This window comes from Drosophila melanogaster, chromosome 3R (genome assembly GCF_000001215.4).
Source record: "Drosophila melanogaster chromosome 3R".
Taxonomy (NCBI): Eukaryota; Metazoa; Arthropoda; class Insecta; order Diptera; family Drosophilidae; genus Drosophila; species Drosophila melanogaster.
Genome location: NT_033777.3, coordinates 10,459,400 through 10,465,294, shown reverse-complemented (window position 1 = coordinate 10,465,294; position 5,895 = coordinate 10,459,400). Strand labels below are relative to the sequence as shown.

Sequence of the window (5,895 nt, the reverse complement as noted above, 5' to 3'; positions counted from 1 at the left end):
AATCAATTAAGATGTCGTCTTCTCTTACAAATTTGGTAAGTTAAACGTGGTATTTGATTTAATAATGAGTTGGCCATAAATAAACAAAATATACTGTTTTAATAATGTTAATAAGTATTGCTCAGCGTTCATCTCCTTTCAAGTGAAAAATACTTATAATTAAACGCTGCTTGGTAAATGATCAACTAAATATTAGTAATTTTTGTTCGCAAATTATGTTCAATCCATAAGATCTCACATACTTCTGTTTATCAATCAGAGTTCAGTCAAAGTAACATTTACCATTATTGCCCATTTAGTTCAATAAATCTACTCCCAACATTTCTAGCCTCCATATTTCACCGCGTTTTTCAAACTTTGTCCGTGTCCATCAGCAAAAGTTTGCCTGTTTATGAAGTGGCCAAGACAAAAGCAAATATACACAGCTATTGGCTGGAAAATGGAGGCTTTGCGAACAGGTTCGGGCCATTAAGCAAACGACACTGGCCAGAAATGCAAAAGCTCCCTTTTGGCCAGGATCACAGGACACACACATGGCTAGCAGAGAGGGAAGGAAGGCGAAAAAACCCACATTACGAGATGCCGTGAAGTGCATAAATCGATGAGAATGGCAGGGACTATGCCACTAACAACCTAATAACTGCAGCAGCCCAGGCTCAGACGACAACCTCGACGACGGGCGTCTAATCACGGTGGTTCAGTGGGTGGTGGAGGTCAGAGGCTGCTCCACCTCCTCATCCGACTGGTTGAAATACCCAAAGCAAAGCCACTTGCAGCAGGGACTCCAGTTCGGTCAGCAGGCATTGTTCTCGCCAGGCAAAGGCGTTGACTCTGCGGCTGCCCAGGCATCCATTCATCTAGCCCCCTTTTAACCCACCGTAAACCACCCAAAAACCTCCTAAGCCACCCGCCACCCCCTCACTGTGCACCGGTAAATTTTGCACTTTAGCTGGCCAAAATGTCATTGGCAGCAATGGACGCAAAAACCGCAAGTACACTTGAGTGCTGCACTCCAGGTGCCGTTCTACGCCCACTTTTCCAACCCCTCCCCTTTTCCCATACCTCCGGCTTTCCACGCCCCCTTGGGCGCTCCAGCCTGCTCCTCATAATGTGGATGCGAACGTGGCCGGGACATGCACGACGTTGTTGATGTCTAGCCTGCTGGTCTAGTGTGTCTAGAGTGTGTGTTTGTCAAGACCGAGGCCGAAAAACCACCAGACATGGTCCAAACCAGAGGCCAGGGCATCGGGCACCAGACACAGGAAACTGGGAATAGGAACAGGTCCAAGTCCGGGCCCAGAGAAGTAGGAAACACGATGCATTGGCCAACGGAACGGTGGAGCCGTCGGCGAGAGATTTCATGTGAAATTAGCATGTCGTGACACAAATGACTTAAAAGCACTCAATCGCACCGAACACACCAAACAAGGAGTGAGAGAGCCTGGCCAGGAAACGAAGGAGGATATGCACTAAGCGAAAATTGTTGGAATTTTGAAGATTAAAACCGAAACAATTTACCATTAGGATATGTATGAAATACTCGAATATACAAAGTATAGTATGATGTATAACTGATCTGGGTTACAACCACAAAACTTCATCTTCAACTTATGGTTTGTTTAATAATTTAAGATATTAATTTGGATGTCATTCCGATTTTTCGCAGTCTGCTGTGCAGTAATGACTGGGTTCTTCAGGCGGAGCCTTTGGCAAGTGTCGCTCGCCCGCTGTGTGCAAAATAATTTACACTCACACGTAGAGTTCATCAAACTGTTTGTGGCAGTACCGCCCGAGCCTCCTCCACCCCCGCAAATCTTCTTAAGCCCCCCCTGCCCCCCAGGACCCCCTAGAAGCACCTAAGACCCCTCTGCTCACCCTTTAACCCACCTGTGCACAACTTAATTAAGCCGCCGGGGCTGGGAGCACACCATCATCTTCAATGGCAGCCGACATTCGGATCCCATTCGGATCGCAACGCATTCCAGACAACATCCCATCCCATTGATTGCATTAATGTATTTCTTCAAAATTATTGTTTGCCCAGCCGCGCGCCTGCTTATCATAAATTATGTAAATGGAAAAACGCGAACCGGAAAACAGGACCGCGGCGAACAACAATTCTCAATTAATGAAGCTCCCCGATATCAGTATCATGTGAGTCGCCGGTTCGCCAGATAAAAATGCAAAAACACCCAGCTCAAGCAACAAAAAACCAAACAGTATATATAAGAAAACAGGACCACAGGCCCTACCTGAGTGCTACCTGGATCGCAGTCAGCAAAACACATCACATACCCACAAAGAGCCCAAGGAACCCACAAAAAATACTCTGCCGAGTGCGCCAAAAATTAAGCAGTGACAGTTGATAATTTGTCAAAGCCACAGAGTCCAGTCACCGGGACGAGCCCTAAACTCGTTTCCATGTTGGATGTAGTAGTAGTCTGGAGTCGGGGTCCGTTGATTAAGTCGGCTTATGTGACCTACTATAGTTAATATATTATTGGACTACCCATCATAGGGTGTGTGAAGGAACCATCATATCACACCAAAAGTTCACTTCATCGCTTTTCAATGTAATTCAAATAAACATAAGATATCAAGCAACATTTTAATTTCTCTATATATATGTGTAAATACATATGAATTATGACTTATACATCACATTCTATACACTTTATTTTTATTTTTTTATCTTAAGAGCATCCAATCTTCCAGTTTTCCCAACTGTTTCTTGTCCCTGAACTTTTTATTTATTTCCTCGCTGATGACAACATGCCCTGCTCATAAGCCAGGCCCATAACGATCCGCTGCTGGAGGAGCAAGATGGCCAGGACATGGACACGCATGCGTAAGTCGATGCCGCTGTAAGTGTCAGTTGTTGCTGATAATTAGCGATTATGGACGACAGCACACAGTCACAACTGTACTGCTAAAGTATCAATAATAAAAAGCATAGGTACAAATATTACCAAATTGGTGATCCACAGGATCACTGAAGTTACCTTGAGATGGTCATTATATGAACCTTACTCATTACCAATTTTCAAATGTTTGGGAAATACATTGTATCTGCTGTGTAGACCCGAAATCATACATCTTCCCCCTTTGAGTTTGCGGCCAAGGCGCTGATTAACTGTCGGCGGTTCAAAGTGCTCTTAGTTGCAGGGGGCAAATTGTGGATCGGGAAAACGCAGACTAGGTGGTGCTGGTACCCAAAACACGCACGCACATTCTGAGGTCAGGCACGAACATTTTAATGCGATAATTTAACCAGAATTTGTGGTTACATTGACTAATTGAACAGGTGTGGCCATTAAGCAGCCGCAGGCACAGCAATCGCATCGTGCATATGCACTTGCATTTGCATGCAGACAAAAAGGACATCGCCGCAGGACATCGCACCGTTACTGGTTACTGGATCCTGGTCACTCTGTTTGCTTGTTACTTGACCCCTTGCGTGACATTTCTGGCGACGGGACGAGAAGTTTGGCCGAAGACCAAAACAAAAGGACAGTACATCGCTGGACGGCATGTTAATTTGTTAGCTTGTTGAGTTGCTAACCAGGATCCGATCCGAGGGATGGTAATATGGTGAATCCGGCTAGTCAAAGTGCATTGCGGTTTCGGCCAGGTCGATTCCCCGTCTTGGAACTGGACTCCATCGCATGTGGCACGGGAACCCCCGAAATTAAACACTGTTGACAGCTCGCACTCACACACAATTTGAATAAGTTGGATGGGTTTTGAGACTTGGCGAGTGTATCCCTATCTATAGTACGTCCCATTGTCTTGACAGTTGCATGAGCTGGGATTCCGCTTTTGTGGTCGAACAATGGTTGATTGGGAACATTTCATATTTCGCTTTATAATTAGGTAATTTGAGTGGCCAGCCAGCCAGCCAGGTAGTCATGGCAGCCAATTAGAGAGCTCTGACATCGAAATGAATGCGATGAAGTGTGGGCCATGCTCCATGGAACTGCAACAAAGCCACCGCATGCATGCATGTGCCATCGAATTGGATCGGAGAAAATACATTTCATTTCGGGAAATCACATTTTATCTGTCCCTATTTTAGATCCGTATCTAGGAGATATATGCACGCACATGTTCGTCATGTAACGCATTTTCCAACCTTTCCAGTCCTCTTCTACCCGCTTTTCCACTTTCCGAGCCATGTTGTGCATTTGCATAGTCAACGATTTTTTGACATGTTGACAGTTGATTTTTCTGACAATTTAACTGGTTTCGATGTAAAATCAGTTTCGAAAATTACACTCGAATGTCAGCTGACGACTTTAAAGGAATTTTCTGAGCTCACCTCGTTGTTATTGTTGCTCTGGCTGTTGCTGCTTCTGGCCATGGCGTGCAGCAAATTGTTGTTGCCCCGACTTCTTGCCTGTATCTCAACAATCAGCCATGAAACTATTATTTTCACTCCCCCCTTCACCACCGCCCTCCTCATTCCACTCCTTTGTGTAAAAGTCAGCAGGCAAATTATTTAAATTGTTATATAAAACGGGTAATTATCTGGCAAAGAGTAATTAGTTTTTGATTTTTTTTTTTTGTGGCCTTCCGCTCCAATGCTTGAAACTCCCTGTCATTTTCGCCATTACTTGGAAACCAAAAAGTGGTGAAACGAGCCAGCAAAACTATATATAAAATGCAAATATATAAATAGACATTTTATAGATAACTAGCCTATAAAATGTCCAGTAAACATTGCCAATGAACGCTGAGAATTCTGCCAATAAAATCTTTTCTTTTATAATACTTTCCAGTCCGAAATGACCACCATTACTGACAATTTTCTAGGAATTCCTGCATGTCATCCATATGTCAGCGATAAGTGGACTTTTCAGCCATTTGTTGCCTACTTTCAGGGCGCCAGTGAAATGAAGACCTCGCGAGCGAGCGGACAACCGAAAATGCGGCTCGCTTAATTAATTAATGCACTCGGGCAATTTATGAAAATATATCAAAAGCTGACAAGCTGGAAATTTATGCGCCCAACTGGTTGGCACAACCTGAAAACGGGAGCAGGAGTTGCTGGCCAAACCACGCCGAGCCGGGCCAGTCAAGAATTCTGAATTAAGAGCCAGGAGTCGACAGTCGGCGCCGCTGCCAATACAATTTTGGCGCACTGCTGCAGTTGCAACTGGCAACTGGCAACTGGCAACGTGCGGCATTTGCAACTGGTGCAGCGATATTGCGGTGCAGCTTGGCTCTTATGAGCAGCAAATGCAGCGCGACTAATGCGCCTCAAAATTCCAGCCACGGGCCGCTGTCAGCATCTCTGCTCCTCCGCCGGCCAAATGCATCCAGCAATGCGTTCTGGCACTTGTGAACATTTTAATTATATATGTGTATGTATGTATATGTGGCCAGAAAGGTGTTTTTAGGGGATTGGTGGGTTAAAGAGGATTGCGGGGCATGCGTTTGGAGCCCCGGACTCTGAAGTCGAGGTGATAAAACACCCGATAATCGCCGAGATCGTTTTGCTGCCGCTGCATCTTCAGCGCTTTTGCGCATCGCTTCGAATCTGTGGCGGCCACATGCAAACATTATAATTTAATTGACAAGATTTATCGCATACGCAATTAGTGTGGCAAATGGCAACTGGCAAAACGGCAAAAGTGGCAAAAGCCCGCTGCCGCTTTTTCCGCGTAATTCGGTGGATGCCGTCCGACGTTTTAGACAATTTTTCTGCCGCGCCTGCATAAATCTCATCCGCGTACTCGTAGTCGCGACAATTATGCACATTTTGCTTTAAACGTCCCAATTAATAATTTTCACTTTGGTAATTATGACAGGCGCGCTGAAGTGACAACATCAAAGGGGCACAGAGATTCGAATTCCAGAGGCACTGCACCTTGTTTACCTATCTAAGTTCTTACT

The 5,895-nt window shown here is 45.0% G+C and overlaps 2 long non-coding RNA genes across 2 annotated transcripts; one reads left to right on the top strand and one right to left on the bottom strand.

The window, feature by feature from the left end:
* The first annotated feature begins 316 nt into the window (after positions 1 to 316).
* Positions 317 to 2,908, top strand: lncRNA:CR44955 (long non-coding RNA:CR44955). Its single transcript, NR_125130.1, has one exon. It is a non-coding gene; the product is annotated as a long non-coding RNA:CR44955 (long non-coding RNA).
* A 308-nt stretch (positions 2,909 to 3,216) lies between these two features.
* lncRNA:CR44939 (long non-coding RNA:CR44939) lies at positions 3,217 to 4,267 on the bottom strand. The gene has a single exon (NR_125129.1). It is a non-coding gene; the product is annotated as a long non-coding RNA:CR44939 (long non-coding RNA).
* Between the last annotated feature and the right edge of the window lie 1,628 nt (positions 4,268 to 5,895).